This window comes from Rana temporaria, chromosome 5 (assembly GCF_905171775.1).
Source record: "Rana temporaria chromosome 5, aRanTem1.1, whole genome shotgun sequence".
Taxonomy (NCBI): domain Eukaryota; kingdom Metazoa; phylum Chordata; class Amphibia; order Anura; family Ranidae; genus Rana; species Rana temporaria.
The window spans coordinates 288,520,023-288,538,932 of record NC_053493.1 but is presented as its reverse complement, the minus strand read 5'-3'; the positions used below and the strand labels follow the sequence as shown (position 1 = coordinate 288,538,932).

General features: G+C 43.1%; 1 protein-coding gene across 3 annotated transcripts in view; it reads right to left on the bottom strand.

Annotated features, from left to right (window-relative positions):
• MPPE1 (metallophosphoesterase 1) overlaps positions 1-7,794 on the bottom strand; it is a 53,063-nt gene extending 45,269 nt beyond the window's left edge. Inside the window, exon 1 of one of the 3 annotated variants that reach the window (XM_040353946.1) lies at positions 7,721-7,794. The gene's annotated coding sequence lies outside the window, so the exon portion shown is untranslated. Of the gene's footprint in view, positions 1-5,509; positions 5,732-7,720 lie in introns of those variants that run through there. The other 2 variants (XM_040353947.1, XM_040353945.1) reach the window with 2 other exon arrangements.
• Positions 7,795-18,910: the final 11,116 nt, after the last annotated feature.

The following is an 18,910-nucleotide window of genomic DNA, read 5'->3' as shown; positions in this document are numbered from 1 at the left end:
GGTACAGTACATATTTCCAAAATTCAGCAATGCAAACATAGATATACACAGCGGTCCATTACATAATGTTTGGCTGTGTGGCAACCCCGACACATTTCAACCTGTTTATGTATGGTCTTCTTCAGGGGGATAGTTCTCTCTTAGAATAACACGCACACACTACAGTAAGAACAATATATATCCAAAGGGCACCTGCTCCACTCTAAACCCTCAGGGCCAGTTCACATCACATGCAGTCCAATGCGGGGGTTTTTCTGCATCAAAAACACATGGACGGTAGGTTATATGGTTTTCTGTTTCAATGTACTTATTGGTTTTAATCGACAATGTAAGAACTCAAAAGCAAGCATATGGCTTAGTTCACACTAGTGTGGTCAGCTCCAGTGCGTTTCAGTAAAAAAAAAAAAAACACACACACACGCATTTTTTTTTCTGCACTGGACTGGAATGTGGTAAAATGCATCAAAAACAAACTGGAACACACATCCTTATTTAACCACTTAAGGACCGGACCAATATGCTGCTACATGACCCAAGGGGTTTTTACAATTCGGCACTGCGTCGCTTTAACAGACAATTGCGCGGTCGTGCGACGTGGCTCCCAAACAAAATTTACGTCCTTTTTTCCCCACAAATAGAGCTTTCTTTTGGTGGTATTTGATCACCTCTGCGGTTTTTATTTTTTGCGCTATAAACAAAAATAGAGCGACAATTTTGAAAAAAATTCAATATTTTTTACTTTTTGCTGTAATAAATATCCCCCAAAAACATATATATATTTTTTTCCTCAGTTTAGGCCGATACGTATTCTTCTACCTATTTTTGGTAAAAAAAAAAAAAAATTGCAATAAGCGTTTATCGATTGGTTTGCGCAAAATTTATAGCGTTTACAAAATTGGGGATAGTTTTATTGCATTTTTATTAATTTTTTTTTTTTACTACTAATGGCGGCGATCAGCGATTTTTTTCGTGACTGTGACATTATGGCGGACACTTCGGACAATTTTGACACATTTTTGGGACCATTGTAATTTTCACAGCAAAGAATGCATTTAAATTGCATTGTTTATTGTAAAAATGACAGTTGCAGTTTGGGAGTTAACCACAGGGGGCGCTGTAGGATTTAGTGTTCACCTAGTGTGTGTTTACAACTGTAGGGGGGTGTGGCTGTAGGACTGACGTCATCGATCGAGTCTCCCTATAAAAGGGATGACTCGATCGATGCAGCGCCACAGTGAAGCACGGGGAAGCCGTGCTTCACTCTCCCCGTTCTTCAGCTCCGGGGAGCGATCGCGACGGAGCGGCTATAAACGAATAGCCGCGCCGTTGTCCCAGATCGCTCCCTGAGGGAATCCGACCGCCGCATGTAGCCGGGGGGGGGGGGTCCCGATCGGACCCCCGACCCGCGGAAAGGCAGGGACGTAGAGGTACGCCAATGTGCCTGTACTTGCCATTCTGCCGACGTACATATACATGCGGCAGTCGGGAAGCGGTTAAAGGAGGAAGTAAAGTTCATCTGCTGAGAATTACCTATACAAGGCTCACCTATAGGTAGCAAAAATATCTCCTAAACGCCCCATTTAGGAGATACTTACATTGCATGCAGCCAGTGGCGCATGCACTCTGAAGGAACGGTCACGGGTGCCATTCATTCCTTCCGAGCCCCATGCCGTTAACACCAGCTCCCACGCGAGTGACATTTTATTGCAGCTCCGGCCAAACACAGCGAACCCGGAAGGAACTCCGGCTTTTCGGACGATAGCGGGACGCTTTTAACCCCCGCTAGCGGCCGAGAAAGGGTTAAAACCGCCGGCAAAGCACAGCTGCTGCGGGCGGTTCAAGGGCTTTGCCCATTGATTTCAATGGGCATGGGTGTATACACCACTCCTACAGCGCCTGAAAGATGTGGCTAGCAGGACTTTTTTGTACAAAGTTTAGACAAGTTTAGGAGAGTTTTTTCTGCCAGTGAGCTCCAATCGGAAGGGTTTTTTTTTTTTCCTGCCTCTAAATGTTGTTCTCAAAAAAATGCATGTAAGCCCTGGTTCACACTGGGCTGCAGGAGTGAAGCTGTGCGAGGTTCAGCTGAACTCGCACGGCTTCACTCCCGCTGGCAGTCGCGATTTCGGCCGCGATTTCAGAGACATCTGTGCAGGTTTCTGCACAGATGTCAATGTAAATCGCGGCCCGAAATCGCAAAAAGTAGTACAGGAACTACTTTTTGAAATCGGTGCAGCGCCGCAGATGCGGCGTCGCACCGATTAGGACAGTGTCATTGCCGCCGATTTGAGATGCAATTTCACATGTGAAATCACATCTCAAATCGAAGGAAATCCTACCCAGTGTGAACCTGGGCTAAAAGTCCTAATATGCATGGATAACATTGAGTTGCTTCTACAGGCAGAACACAAAACTCCTGTAGAAGCAACGTTTTTTTTATGCCAGTGTGCATGGAGCCTTTAGGCCCCTTTCACACTGGGGCAGGATGTGCGGTGGCGGTATAGCACCGCTATTTTTAGCGGCGATATACCGTTTCAATTGCCGCGGTATTCGGTGCGGTATTAACCCCTGCTAGCGGCCGAAAAAGGGTTATTACCTCCCACAATGCACCTCTGCAGAGGCACATTGCCGGCGGTATTACCGGTGTCCCATTGTTTTCAATGGGAAGGAGCGGTGAAGGAGCGGTAAACACACCGCTCCTCACACCGCATCAAAGATGCTGCTAGCAGGAGATTTTTTTTCTCCCGCCAGCGCATCGCCTCAGTGTGAAAGCCCTCAGGCTTTCACATTGAGAATGCTGGGGCAGGTTTATTTCAGGCGTTATTTATGCGCTATTTTTAGCACTAAAACGCCTGAAATATGCAGTATGAAAGGGGCCTTAAGCAACTTTACAATAAACTGGTATACTATAAACATCGCTTGCTACAATATATTCCAAATCCACTTGTAATACTTTGTGAAAAATAATGTTCTAAAAAATATGTAAACAATCTATAATGTGAACCAAATAAGATGAAATAAAAATAAATAAAAAAAAGTCCACAGAAAATGTGCACAACACCAGTGCACCTTGGCCCAATTATGGCGATTTTCCACCTTGTACTTCAATGACCCTCTCACTATACAGTAAGAATAGTCACAATCGCTTTGTTGGTCACTGCTGGACCTGTCCTGGCCTTCCAAATGGCTCCTGCCTTGGATCCGGTCCCCTCCTTTCAATGATCCCCAGTTCTTCTCCACGGTATGGATTGGAGGACAGCACACCACAGGGTCTGTTAGTGTGCTGTAACATTGACGCGCACACACACACCACACAGTAACCCTGACACACACACACACACACAGTAACCCTGACACACACACACCACACAGTGACCCTGACACAAACACACACACACACACACACACCACACAGTAACCCTGACACACACACACACACACACACAGTAACCCTGACACACACACACACCACACAGTGACCCTGACACAAACACACACACACACCACACAGTAACCCTGACACACACACACACACACACACACACAGTAACCCTGACACACACCACACACAGTAACCCTGACACACACCACACACAGTAACCCTGACACACACCACACAGTAACCCTGACACACACACACCACACAGTAACCCTGACACACACCACACAGTAACCCTGACACACACACACACACAGTAACCCTGACACACACACACACACACACACCACACAGTAACCCTGACACACACACCACACAGTAACCCTGACACACACACCACACAGTAACCCTGACACACACACCACACACAGTAACCCTGACACACACACACACACACACACACCACACAGTAACCCTGACACACACCACACAGTAACCCTGACACACACACACTACACAGTAACCCTGACACACACCACACAGTAACCCTGACACACACACACACACCACACAGTAACCCTGACACACACACCACACAGTAACCCTGACACACACACACACACTACACAGTAACCCTGACACACACAGTAACCCTGACACACACACACACCACACAGTAACCCTGACACACCACACAGTAACCCTGACACACACACACAGTAACCCTGACACACACACACACACACACAGTAACCCTGACACACACACACACACACCACACAGTAACCCTGACACACACCACACAGTAACCCTGACACACACACACACAGTAACCCTGACACACACACACACACACACAGTAACCCTGACACACACACAGTAACCCTGACACACACACACACACACACTACACAGTAACCCTGACACACACACACACACACACACATTACACAGTAACCCTGACACACACACTACACAGTAACCCTGACACACACACACACACACAGTAACCCTGACACACACACACACCACACAGTAACCCTGACACACACACACACACACACACAGTAACCCTGACACAACCACACAGTAACCCTGACACAACCACACAGTAACCCTGACACAACCACACAGTAACCCTGACACACACCACACAGTAACCCTGACACACACACACCACACAGTAACCCTGACACACACACACACACCACACAGTAACCCTGACACACACACACCACACAGTAACCCTGACACAACCACACAATAACCCTGACACACCACACAGTAACCCTGACACAACCACACAGTAACCCTGACACAACCACACAGTAACCCTGACACAACCACACAGTAACCCTGACACAACCACACAGTAACCCTGACACACACACACCACACAGTAACCCTGACACACACACCACACAGTAACCCTGACACACACACACCACACAGTAACCCTGACACACACACACCACACAGTAACCCTGACACACACACACCACACAGTAACCCTGACACACACACACACCACACAGTAACCCTGACACACACACACACCACACAGTAACCCTGACACACACACACACCACACAGTAACCCTGACACACACACACACCACACAGTAACCCTGACACACACACACACCACACAGTAACCCTGACACACACACACACCACACAGTAACCCTGACACACACACACCACACAGTAACCCTGACACACACACACCACACAGTAACCCTGACACACACACACCACACAGTAACCCTGACACACACACACCACACAGTAACCCTGACACACACACACCACACAGTAACCCTGACACACACACACCACACAGTAACCCTGACACACACACACCACACAGTAACCCTGACACACACACCACACAGTAACCCCGACACACACACCACACAGTAACCCCGACACACACACCACACAGTAACCCTGACACACCACACAGTAACCCTGACACACTGCTACCCTGACATACTCACCCCAACCTGATACACACAGTAACCCTGACACACACCAACAACCGCCCCTGTACTTGCTCTGTCAGCACACACCGGACAGTGCAGGTGAAGCCGAGCTCCGCCCCTATCCTATATACACAGACTATGAGATTTACCTGAGCGGGGTGAGGACGCAGCAGGCCGGGGATGAAGAAACGACACTCTGCCTCTGCTCAGCATCAGCTAACACAGCCAACCTCCGCACGTGATTGGCGCTCTCTGTAGCCTGGGCGGGGTTTATGGACAATCTGACTGCCTGTATAGATGTAGGACCAGTTTGGTCACATTCTTCGTCATTGTGTACTAGAGGCGCTGTTCTATCAGTATGGTTTCCCCCTCCCCATCAGATGATGCCCGGGTTGAACTGCGCATGTGCAATTGGAGAGCACTGAAATCTCCATCCGTTCCGTCAGCTGTTTTTGGAGCATGCGCAGTTAACAGGCCGCGCGCTGTATCAGATGGGGGACCCATCTCGATAGAACAGCGCTGGCCGCGCTCACAGCAATTCAGTAAGGTGGCGGATGGTTTTTGAAAAGGGGCGAGTGTATTATTAAGCAGTGATTTTTTACAGGTTGGACATCTCAATAGAACAGCGCTGGCAGCAATACAGCAAGGGGCAGATGGTTAAAAAATCACTGCTCAATAATAAACCCGCCCTTTTTAAAAACCATACAGCCACCGGCCAGCGCTGTTCTATTGAGATGTCCAACCTATAAAAAAAATCACTGCTCAATAATACACCCGCCCCTTGCTGTATTGCTGTGACCGCAGTCAACGCTGTTCTATCGAGATGGGTCCCCCATCTGATAGAGCGAGCGCCGTCGATAAGCATCGAGAGCAAGCGTCGTAACTGTGCATGCTACAACTACAGCTGACGGAACAGATGTTCAGTCTCAGAGACCCGGGCACTATCTGATAGGGACCCAGAATGATAGGACACGGTCTTCCTGCACGCCCCTCCCTATTAACGGGCCCCTGTACTCACCAATAGTGGAATGTTGTGATCTGCTATTTCTAATGTAATAGTGTTATATGGTGTGTATATCTCCACCTTCCCATGCACACCAAGCACATAGAATTCAGGCTGCCATACGCTGGAGGGGAGAAATACCATTGCCCTCATTCCACCCCACTCTGCCTCCCTGAAGCATCAGCATTTCCCTTATATCCTTGGAGCTTAGATCCATCTCATGATTAGTTGAAACTGCAGTATACAACAGTTATAGCTCACATGTTGCATTGTAAATGGCACCATAGAGGTTAAAGTGTCAAACATTAACCACTTCATTACTGGGCACTTAAACCCCCTTCGTGCCCAGACCAATTTTCAGCTTTCAGCGCTGACGCATTTTGAATGACAATTGCGCGGTCATACAACACTGTACCCAAATTATATTTTTATCATTTTTTTCCCACAAATAGAGCTTTCTTTTGGTGGTATTTGATCATCACTGCGATTTTTATTTTTTGCGCTATAAACAAAAAAAGACAGATTTTTTTTTTTTTTTAAAACTCAATATTTTTTACTTTAAAAAAAAAAAAAAAATCCCTCAGTTTAGGCCGATACGTATTCTTCTACATATTTTTGTTAAAAAAAAAAAACGCAATAAGCGTATATTAATTGGTTTGCGCAAAAGTTATAGCGCCTACAAAATAGGGGATAGATTTATGTTTTTTTTTTTGTTTGTTTTTTTTACTAGTAATGGCGGCAATCTGCGATTTTTTTATTTATTTTTGTCAGGCCTACGATATTGTGGCGGACGTATCGGACACTTTTGGCACAATTTTGGGACCATTCACATTTATACAGCGATCAGTGCTATAAAAATGCACTAATTACTGTATAAATGTGACTGGGCGGGAAAGGGTTAACACTAGGGGGTGAAGAAGGGGTTAAATGTATTCCCTGGGTGTGTTCTAACTGTGTGTGGAGGGGGACTGACTGGGGGAGGTGACCGATGCTGTGTCCCTATGTACAAGGGACACAGCATCGGTCTCCTCTCTCCCTGACAGGACGTGAAGCTCTGTGTTTACACACAGAGCTCCACGTCCCTGCTGTCACCGCTGATCGAGGGGTACCTGGCGGACATCGCGGCCGCCAGGCACGCGCATCGGCTCCCCAGCGATGCGACGGGCACAGTGTTTCCCCTCTGCGCGCCCCCAGCGTTGCGCACAGGGAATGTAAACAACAGGACGTCCAGGGACGTCCACCCGGCACTTGAGAGCCACGCTGTGGACGTCTTTCGCCTACAGCGCGGATCTCAAGTGGTTAAGGACACTTGTAAAAGATTAACGACATTAGTATCGGAGTCTGTTGTATTAATCACCTGTGTCAGTCTCTTTTGCTCCTTGTTTGTCAGGTATAGGTTGTTCTTTTTGAAGGCATGTCTCCTTCTCCTTGTTTTTCTTTTCTGCTGTATAAGATGGATGTATAAAGTTGATTTTATACAAGACTGCAGCGTAATATCTTACTATAAAAAAATTGCTGTGTAAAAGGTGACTGTAAGAAAAGTGGCAAAAGACAGGAAGTAAAGACAGAAGTGTCAGGGAGGTATAAACAAATCCCTGCATACATTTAATGAGAAAAAGTTTGATAACCTTGAAAAAGCATTCATAGCATTTGCTGATATACAAATTAGAGTCAGGGTGGGGGAGATTCACAAAAAGTCAAAAAAGCAAAATCTGGTGCAGCTCTGCACAGAAACCAATCAGCTTCTTGGTTTTATTGTCAAAGTTTAATTGAACAAGCTGAACCTAGAAGCTGATTGGCTACAATGCACAACTGCACCAGATTCTAAGTGCTCCAGTTTTAGTAAATCTCCCCCAAAGTGTTGTGGGGGAAACATACATCCTACATCTCCAAAAGTGGCAAATGCTGTAGAATATGGGCTGGTTGGAGACGGGCTTCTTCAGAAGTACTAATACTATAATAATAGGTAATAATACTTCTATTGCAAAGAACAGACAATATTATTTTTGAGGGGGCAGGGGGCGACACACAGTGGGTTATTTACTAAAGGAAAATCCACTTTGCACTACTAGTGCACTTGGAATTGCACTGAAAGTGCACTTGGAAGTGCAGTCGCTGTAGATCCGAGGGGGACATGCAAGAAAAATAAAAAAACAGCATTTTAGCTTGCACATGATTGGATGATAAAATCAGCAGAGCTTCCCCTCATTTCAGATCTACCCCTCAGGTTTACAGCGACTGCACTTCCAAGTGCACTTTCAAGTGCACTTGTAGTGCAAAGTGGATTTGCCTTTCGTAAATAACCCATTTTGTGCCATTTCACTCCCTGTCACTATTCCAGCGCTGCTTCGGCCTATATCTAGGTACATGACAGGAGTCTCCTGTAAGTCTATGAAAACAGACTATCAGAAGGTCAGTACTAGCACATGACTAGAAACAATATTTAATCCATAATTCTTCAGTTTGAATTTTTAATTACTGGATACAAACTGGATTTTTTTTATTGTCTAGGACAGGAAGTAATGCTGCGTACAAACGATAGGTTAGTCTGACGGACCGTTTTCACCAGACCAAACCGATCGTGTGTGGGCCCCATCGGTTATTTATCCATAGGTTAAAAAATTAGGAGCTTGTTTTAAAATTATCTGATGGATAAAAAACCTATAGAAAAAAACGATCGTCTGTGGGTACGTCCATTGGTTAAAAATCCACGCATGCTCAGAATCAATTTTTTTTTAGCACGTCGTTGTGTTTTAGGTCACCGCATTCTGACACGATCGTTTTTTTAACTGATGGTGTGTAGGCACGACTGATCATCAGTCAGCTTCATCGGATAACTGATGGAAAAATCCATCAGACCGTTTTCATCAGACTAACCTATCGTGTGTACAGGGCATAAGAGTTTTCATCATGTTTTCTCCTGGTGGTATTGGTAAATGCACTGTTTTTGCTTACAAAGAATAATAATTTTGTATACAATATACATTAACTTTTTTTTGAGTTTTATTAAAAGATTAAATCGTCTAACTATGTTCATAATCTGGCAAAGAAAACCCCAGACATATGTATATAAAAAAGGGGTTTACTGGCAAAAGCTGTATGATTCATGTAAACAAAATAATCTTTTGATAGGATTAACTGTGCCACCTTAAGTCATGTCCTTATAAGAACTCAGTAGTGTTTTTTTTTTAAGATTATCAATAGTCACTGATTAAAGAAAAAGAGCATATACTATATATCATTTGAAACAGAGATAATAAAACTTGAGAAATCTGAGTTTGTTATAGTAATATATAAAGGTGAGAAACTATTAAAGTAAATCTATAGGCAAAACATTTTTCTTAATTTTGTATAGAGGGAGGGTTATGTAGCGCTACCCCCATAGGAGCCGCTGGATAGGATGGAAACTCAGATCTTTGCCTTGACCTTCTCAAGAACCTCTGCCCCTCTGACACACCAGGCAAGCATAAAATGAATTCACAATGGTAATAACACAATTTAGCATACAAAGTGATTAAAAGTAGGGACTAGGCTTAAAGGGGTTGTAAAGGTAATTTTTTCCCCTAAATAGCTTCCTTTACCTTATTGCAGTCCTCCTTCACTTACCTCATCCTTCGATTTTGCTTTTAAATGTCCTTATTTCTCCTGAGAAATCCTCACTTCCTGTTCTTCTGTCTGTAACTCCACACAGTAATGCAAGGCTTTCTCCCTGGTGTGGAGAAAGTCTCTTGAGGGGGGAGGGGGCGAGCAGGAGTGTCAGGGTGCCCACTAACACACAGCTCCTTTCTCTATCTGCAACGTAGAGAGCGTCCTGACCCTCCTGCTCGCCCCCTCCCCACACCAGGAACAGGAAGTGAGGATTTCTCAGAAGAAATAAGGACATTTCAAAAATGGAAGGATGAGTTTAGTGAAGGAGGACTGCAGGTAAAGGAAGCTATTTAGGGAAAACCTAAACCTTTTTACCTTTACAACCCCTTTAACCACTTGACCACTGGGCACGTAAACCCACTTAATAACTAGACCAATTTTCAGCTTTCGGTGCTCTCACAATTTGAATGACAATTACTTAGTCATACAACATTGTACCCAAATGGAATTTTCGTCCTTTTTTTCACACAAATAGAGCTTTCTTTTGGTGGTATTTAATCACCGTTGGGTTTTTTATTTTTTGCGCTATAAGAGAAAAAAGACTGAAAATTCTGTAAAAAAATGAATTTTTCTTTGTTTCCGTTATAAAATTTAGCAAATTTAGTACTTTTTCTTCATTCTTTTGCATAAATGTGAAAGATGAAGTTACGCGGAGTAAATAGATACCCAACACGTCACCCTTCAAAATTGCACACGCTCGTGGAATGGCGCTAATTAAAAATCCCCATAGGCGACGTTGCAGGGTATTGTGGGGTATTGCAGAGTAGTGTGGGGTATTGCAGAGTATTGTGGGGTATTGCAGAGTAGTGTGGGGTATTGCAGAGTAGTGTGGGGTATTGCAGAGTATTGTGGGGTATTGCAGAGTATTGCACAGTATGGGTATGGAGTATTGCATAGTATGGGGCAGGGATGGCTGAGCAGGGATGGATGCCTGGCTGGATCTGTGACTGCATTTGTCACAGATCCAGCCCACAGCACTCGTGCTGCATCCGCTCTCTCCCCTCTCCTCTCACACTGTACCGTTCGGTACAGAGAGGGGAGGGAGGAACCGGCGTCATCACATGACGCCGGTTTGTTTACAAGTGATCGCTCCGTCATTGGACGGAGCGTTCACGTGGTAAACCGCCGCTATCAGCGGCGATTTACCGTGATCCGTGATGCGCCGGGTCCGTCCGTGATGCGCGCATTCCCGTGTGCGTGCCCCAGAGGGCGCGTGGGAGCGCGATTCTGGGAGGACGTCCATGGACGTCCTCCCAGTGTTAAGCAACCGCCTTGTAGACGTATATCGTCAATAGGGCGGTTAGTAACTGGTTAAGATCACATTTGGCATCCAGATCAGTATAAACAGTAGCAAGGCCATTTATGGCGGCGATGTTAGTCCTAGATCGACTGGGTATGCACTGTCAAAAAAAGAAAAGAAAGGAGGATTGTAGCAAAAGTGGGCAGGGGAACAAAGGAGGCTTGCAGAATAATTAGGGGAGGGGCAGTCCTTTGGGATGTTCTTCTGATGGCTCTTGTTGGAGCCCTTTAAAAGTGTCGGTACGCTTAACAACAGTCCTAGTTAATCTGCATGCAGTATAGGTAGGGTATAGTCTCAGTATAGGTTCAAGGTAGATGTGGTTCAGATATGCAAAGGTTTGGTGCAACGCGGTACAGGGTTGGTATGGGTGTAATGAGTTATCAAAGAGCTGCACCAATATATCACGCAAATACAAAAAATGATGTGGAAACATTATATATATATATATATATATATATATATATATATATATATATACAGTACAGACCAAAAGTTTGGACACACCTTCTCATTCAAAGAGTTTTCTTTATTTTCATGACTATGAAAATCGTAGATTCACACTGAAGGCATCAAAACTATAAATTAACACATGTGGAATTATACATAACAAAGAAGTGTGAGGCCTCGTACACACGACAGAGTTTCTCGGCAGAATTCGTCGAGAATCTCGGTGAAGAGCCGGATTCTGTCGAGAAACTCGGTCGTGTGTACATTTTCGGCCCGATGGAGCCGCCGAGGAACTCGTCGAGCAAATAGAGAGCAGGTTCTCTATTTTCTCGATGGCAGTGGATTTTGGCTCGACGAGTTCTTCATCGGGCTGTTTTTTAAACGAGAAACTCGGTCGTGTGTATGCTAAGAAACCTGTCAAAAACTTAGACACTGGAGACCAACATAGGTAAAACTAGCGTTTGGAATGGAGATAGCACATTCGTGTCGCTTCCAACATTATTTAATCGTTTATTTGCAGCGCTTTACACAATTTTTTGTAAGGGCACAAAACAGCAATATAATAATTTTTTTTTAAGATATTCACACAGAGTTCCTTAAAATTAGGTGGAACCTTTTTCTTACTGGACTCAATATTTATTTATTTTTTTATTGTCACCTTATTTTGGTCGTGTGTTTTAAATCCTGCTTTTAATATTCACCTTAATTTTAAATTTTAAAAAAATGCAAATCCTTTTTTTTTTTGTAATGTCAAGTTCCCCCCATAGAAACCTTATTGCTTTGTCTTATCTCATGTGTCCCTTTCAAATTACACCTTATATCAAATTTTTAAAAAATAAGAACCTGCCTTCTCACTTGCAAAATTGAAATGTAAAAAAATACAAGGACAAGTATGAACTGTAAAAAAAAAATGTACCATTTATTTTGGTAATAAAAATAAATTTACTATGCAAAAGTCAGCACTGGAGAGCTTGCTGCCATTTGTGCACAGCCAGGTGTGGCCTGATGTGACTGGTGATCAGTTGGAGGCCAAAATGGGGACTTGAGAGGTTCATTCAGGAAGTCACGCATCAAGGTCTTGGACTCCCCGAGGTCAGAAACTGGAGCAGGGCAGGCAGATGTCACCAGGTTGTGGTACTACAGCAGCCTGAACTCTGGTACACCACATGGAAGTAAGGGAGTCACTTTCTGGATTTCTTCAAGGCCTTCCTTGGTGGCTTCCCTGCAGCCTGCTCTTTCACCTTCTCTGCAGCCTTCTCAGCAGCCTTCCTCTTCTGCCTGGCTGGAGGTGGTGCCACAGGGGTAGTACTCATGCCAGGAGGAGGAGTAGACGAAGGTGGTGGAGGATGAGTAGCCGACGGTGGTGGAGGAGGAGGTGGAGGAGGAGGAGGAGCAGTAGAAGGAGGAGGAGTAGTAGAAGGAGGAGGAGTAGTAGAAGGAGGAGGAGCAGTAGAAGGAGGAGGAGTAGAAGGAGGAGGAGTAGAAGGAGGAGGAGCAGTAGAAGGAGGAGGAGTAGAAGGAGGAGGAGTAGAAGGAGGAGCAGTAGAAGGAGGAGCAGTAGAAGGAGGAGGAGTAGAAGGAGGAGGAGCAGTAGAAGGAGGAGGAGTAGAAGGAGGAGGAGCAGTAGAAGGAGGAGGAGTAGAAGGAGGAGGAGTAGTAGAAGAAGAAGAGGAAGCAGAATGTTCAGAAGGAGCAGGAGAAGAAGAGGAAGAAGAATGTTCAGATGGAGCAGGAGAAGAAGAGGAAGAAGAATGTTCAGATGGAGCAGGAGAAGAAGAGGAAGAAGAATGTTCAGAAGGAGCAGGAGAAGAAGAGGAAGAAGAATGTTCAGATGGAGCATGAGAAGAAGAAGAAGGTGGGGGAGCTTGAGAAGGAGCATGAGAAGAAGAAGAAGAAGAAGAAGAAGAAGGTGGGGGAGCTTGAGAAGGAGCATGAGAAGAAGAAGAAGAAGAAGGTGGGGGAGCTTGAGAAGGAGCATGAGAAGAAGAAGAAAAAGAAGGTGGGGGAGCTTGAGAAGGAGCATGAGAAGAAGAAGAAGAAGAAGGTGGGGGAGCTTGAGAAGGAGCATGAGAAGAAGAAGAAGGTGGGGGAGCTTGAGAAGGAGCATGAGAAGAAGAAGAAGGTGGGGGAGCTTGGGAGTTATGTGGTGTGTGAGGATGGGGATGGCGGCAAATCACAGTGTCCTCCGTGAGAAGACCCCTCACCCCCTGATTTGCGAGGGTGATGAGGAGGCCCTCAAAGAGGAGGCGTTGGTCTAATGTCATTTCTGACATTTTGGCCAAAACCACTGTTACAAATCCCTCCTGAGCAGTGGGAGGCTGTTGAAGGGTTGCATGGGCGTCCCGAATGAGGGCTAGTGAGGCGTCACGCACCCTTGTATCCCTCACCTGCCTTCTCGGACGCAGACGAAGAGGAGACACCTGGCATCTTGTGCTTGGCCCAGCAACCTCGTGCAACCCACTTGGGCCTGCCACCTCATCCGCTCCACTTGGGCCTGCCACCACGTTACAGATACTTGGGCCTGCCAACACGTCCAAGATACTTGGGCCTGCAGCCTCCTCCAAGCCACTCACCCTGTCCTCCTCCTGCCTGGCATTTTCCTGATCCTCCTGCTGCCTGGTCTCGTCCTGTGTATGGAAAAAAAGTAAAGTTTTACTATTTTAAAAAATGTTTGTTTTATTTATTTAAGCTCCTGACTGTTGCATTTTTTTTAGTCACGACTTAGCTAAGCCAATCATTCTGACCCATGTTTTATGGTCAATCACACCACAAAAATTCATGGCCAATACTGACAAATTTTAGGAATAACACTTTTAGATCTAATTTTTATTTACCTTTAACATCTTAATTTACATCTCTTTAACAACATTTAAACACCACACATTTGCACATTGAAAGTACTATATACCTGGCTCCAGCTGGGCAAATCCGGATCTTCATCCAGGATGGAAGGCTGCTGAGAGGGTTCATCTGCAGAGGGAGCAGCAGGTTGGCTGGAGGGAAGGCTGGACCTTCTGTGGCTTCTGGGGGGAAGGCTAGAAAGTGACTCCCTTACCTCCAGGTGTTCATCCAGGAAGCTCAGTTTGCTGTAGTACCACAACTTGGGTTTAAATACCCGCCCTGCTCCAGCTCCAGACCTCATCGAAGCCAAGACCTTGTTGCGTGCCTTCCTGTAGGTGCCTCTCAAGGTCCCAATTTTGACCTCCAACTGGTCAGTTGTCACATCAAACCCCACCTGTCTCCGCACAAGTGGGAGCAGGCTCTCCAGTGCAGTTTTGCGCAAGTCTCTATTTCTAGATATGGGGTCTTTGGTGGCCCACAGAACAGGAAGTTCTTGCCACCGATCAATGAAGATCTCCAAGAAGTCGGGTCGGTTAAAGAGATTCATCTTTTCCTGTCCAAAACCAAGGATAAAAAAATAATGTCACTACACAATCTATAAAGTCAATTACTCTTTCTCACAAGCTAGCCCTTAAAGGGTCACTAATGGATAACTATATTTTTGGAGGAAATGACTGTTTACAGTGTCTAGAGACATACAAGTGCATACATATAATGTGCCTCTAGTTTCACTTTTGGTTTTAAATTTATTTAATGTTTCTGTGAAGTAAAGAGACACACAGAACCCAAAAAAAATAAAAGCAGGGCATATTTTAATTTCTAAAATTATTAGCATTGTTTTGGTGGATTTTTAGACACACAGCTTAGACCACAGTGACAAGCTCCCCTGATAAATTTGAGAGGGAGCCAGAGAACCAGGAAGTGATGATTTATGCAAAGGATTACAGCTGCTTAAAAGCAAAAAGGGACAATGAGGACATGAAATCAAGACTGATATAATGTAAAGTTAGTTATTTCTGCCCCAAACAATTTTGGCTTATTGCTCCTTTAAATGTCTGTCTTTCCTGAATATGCCACTGCTGTCCCAAGTTCGAAGCATACCTACACGCTTGTCGTTCAAACGTCTTTCTTACGCAACCCGGTCGTATGGACGCTACATGTGTTCGAGCCTTATATACACTCCGCACACGACATCCGCCCATGCTTAAAAAAAATTGATGTTTCCCCCCCGCCCCTTATCTTCCGTCGCAAAAACGACAAGGAGGAATTGGCAGCAGATCATGTTGGGTCAGTTCCTAGGAAACAGATGACCAGTTGTGTCGAACTAATAAGCCAGATCTCATCCTCATTTGTGTATGAAACGTTAGTTAGAGAAAAGCACTCCCGATATAGTTTGGTCAAGACATAAAAGCGACCATTTGCATCATGTTTAAACCGACTTGTTTTTAGAAGACATCCTGATGAGAACCGAGATTGCCCACACAACAGTAGTTGGATCAAAATGCATAATCAAAGCGTTGTTTACGTACGACGGCACTATAGCGGACCATTACCTTCAAATTTCAAACTGGCTATGTTTTAATTTATGAACCTAAGATGTAGGCCACAAAATCATTCAATCAAGAAAAACATGTAAAATGTAGTTACATACCGGTCTTTGACCCGATCGTTATCTCCGCCGTCTTCCACAAACTGTGAACGCCCCTTTTACTCACGTGGTAGCCCTTTATACACGCGCATGTGGGACTTTACGCACGTCTCCCCGCCCCTGACGTTCATGGTGTCGTATTTTCCCCGCCCCTTTTCCATCTTTTTTTTGTTGGAAGCACATGGAGAATATGGCAGCACGGCGAATCCGTTGTAAGGCCTCCAACATGACCTTTGAGGAAATGGTGGAGATGGTCCTCATCCTCAAAGCAGAGGACTACGATGGGAGGCATGGGCCATATAAGTACCCTAATAAGGTCAAGGCCCAAATAATGGAGAAGGTGAGGAGGAGTCTCCATCAGAAATTTGGGGTGAAAAGGTCCAAAGAACAGATCCGGAAAAGGTGGTGTGACCTTAAAAAACGTGAGCCGGAACAAATGAAGAGGATCAGGAGAGTGATTAGAAGAAGTAAGTTTGTTATATATTTTGTAAGATTTGTTCCGCGCCATGTGTTTTTTATTTCAGGTTGTACTGTAATATTTTTTTATGCACAAGAATTTGTCGTCAAACTGGACGTCCATTCGGAACGACTAAATATTGTGTTTAAAATCCTACAAATTATGACATTTTTTAAAAATTGTGGTGAGATCAATCGTGAAAATTATGTAGATGTGCTATTAAAACCACAAAACTTTTTTTACAAATTAAATATACAGTAAAAGGAGAGTCTGCTCAGCAGTCGGTGACACATGTGGACTCATTTGCATAATTGTTGTCCCCTTTAATAACCCATTTTGGGCTTCACACAGAGCTGAGGTGATCCAGTGTATACTTGGTTGGCTTACATGTTTAAAAGTAGACCAAAGCTACAAGATTTGTCAGGATCTTTGTGAATGCCTTCAATCCTGTGTTTTGCCCTGAGGGGTTTTTCAAAACATCAATAGTCCCAGAAATTGTATAAAGTGAATCATATTCCTCTTTCAGGCCTATAAGCTATAAAAATCCTGTTTCCATTTTCTTCATTCTCGTAGGGCGTCATGAAGCAAGAAGGGAGCAAGAAGTCCAGCAAGCCACACCCCCGAGGGATGGTGATGATGCGCAGCCTGCCACCACATCAGGTAAAGTAACATATAACTAACCCAGCTTCAGGTAATGTAGATGTAGGCCTGCCTAATTTAAAAAAATTGTTTTGTCCCACATTTCAGGATCAGGTGGTGGCTTGGACAGGCATACTAAACAGATGCTGATCTCCGAAATATGGGCCTGCAGAGAAGAGGTGGAGGAGATACATCTGGCCAACAGAAAAATAAACGAAAGAACAAGGAGGGTGGAAACTAAATTAAAAAATTTACTAGATGTTTTGGGGAGAGTCTGAATCAGAAAAAAAAAAAAAAAAATTTTTAAAATACCAGATTTTGCTGTTTATTTAATTAAAAAAAAACCAAAAAAATAATATAACCAGATTTTGCTGTTTATTTAATTAAAAAAAAACAAAAAAATAATATAACCAGATTTTATACTTTATTTAATTAAAAAAAAAACAAAAAAATAATATAACCAGATTTTATACTTTATTTAATTAAAAAAAAAAACAAAAAAATAATATAACCAGATTTGACAGTTTCTTTAATAAAAAAAATAACAAAAAAATAAAATAACCAGATTTTAATGTTTATTAAGAAAAAAAACCAAAAAAATTACAAAAATGATTGTATATTGTATGAGAAAAAAAACCAAAAAAATTACAAAAATGATTGTATATTGTATGAGAAAAATCACCAACAAAAATACAAAAATGATTGTATATTGTATGAGAAAAATCACCAACAAAAATACAAAAATGATTGTATATTGTATGAGAAAAAAAACCAAAAAAATTACAAAAATGATTGTATATTGTATGAGAAAAATCACCAACAAAAATACAAAAATGATTGTATATTGTATGAGAAAAAAAACCAAAAAAATTACAAAAATGATTGTATATTGTATGAGAAAAATCACCCACAAAAATACAAAAATGATTGTATATTGTATGAGAAAAAAAAACAAAAAAATTACAAAGATGATTGTATATTGTATGAGAAAAATCACCAACAAAAATACAAAAATGATTGTATATTGTATGAGAAAAATCACCAACAAAAATACAAAAATGATTGTATATTGTATGAGAAAAAAAAAACAAAAAAATTACAAAAATGATTGTATATTGTATGAGAAAAATCACCAACAAAAATACAAAAATGATTGTATATTGTATGAGAAAAATCACCAACAAAAATACAAAAATGATTGTATATTGTATGAGAAAAATGACCAACAAAAATACAAAAATGATTGTATATTGTATGAGTAAAATATAACAAAAATTTTTGTAGGGTATTTTGGAAAAAATAAAAATAAAAAAATTAAGAAAATAAAGAGCTTTTGAACATCAAAAAAGTGTGTGGTGTTTTTCCTAAAATACGTTAAATTTTCTATGTGTTTGGTTTGGGGGTCACCTGGGAAATGTTTGCTAGTTGATAATGAAAATACACTTAGTTACACTTAGTAAAGAACTCCAAACAACACAAGCAAGACATAACAAGTTTATAAAAAAGATTATGATTTATTTTGGTGAAAGCTACAATTATGGCAAATTTGCTTGAGATGGTATTGCCC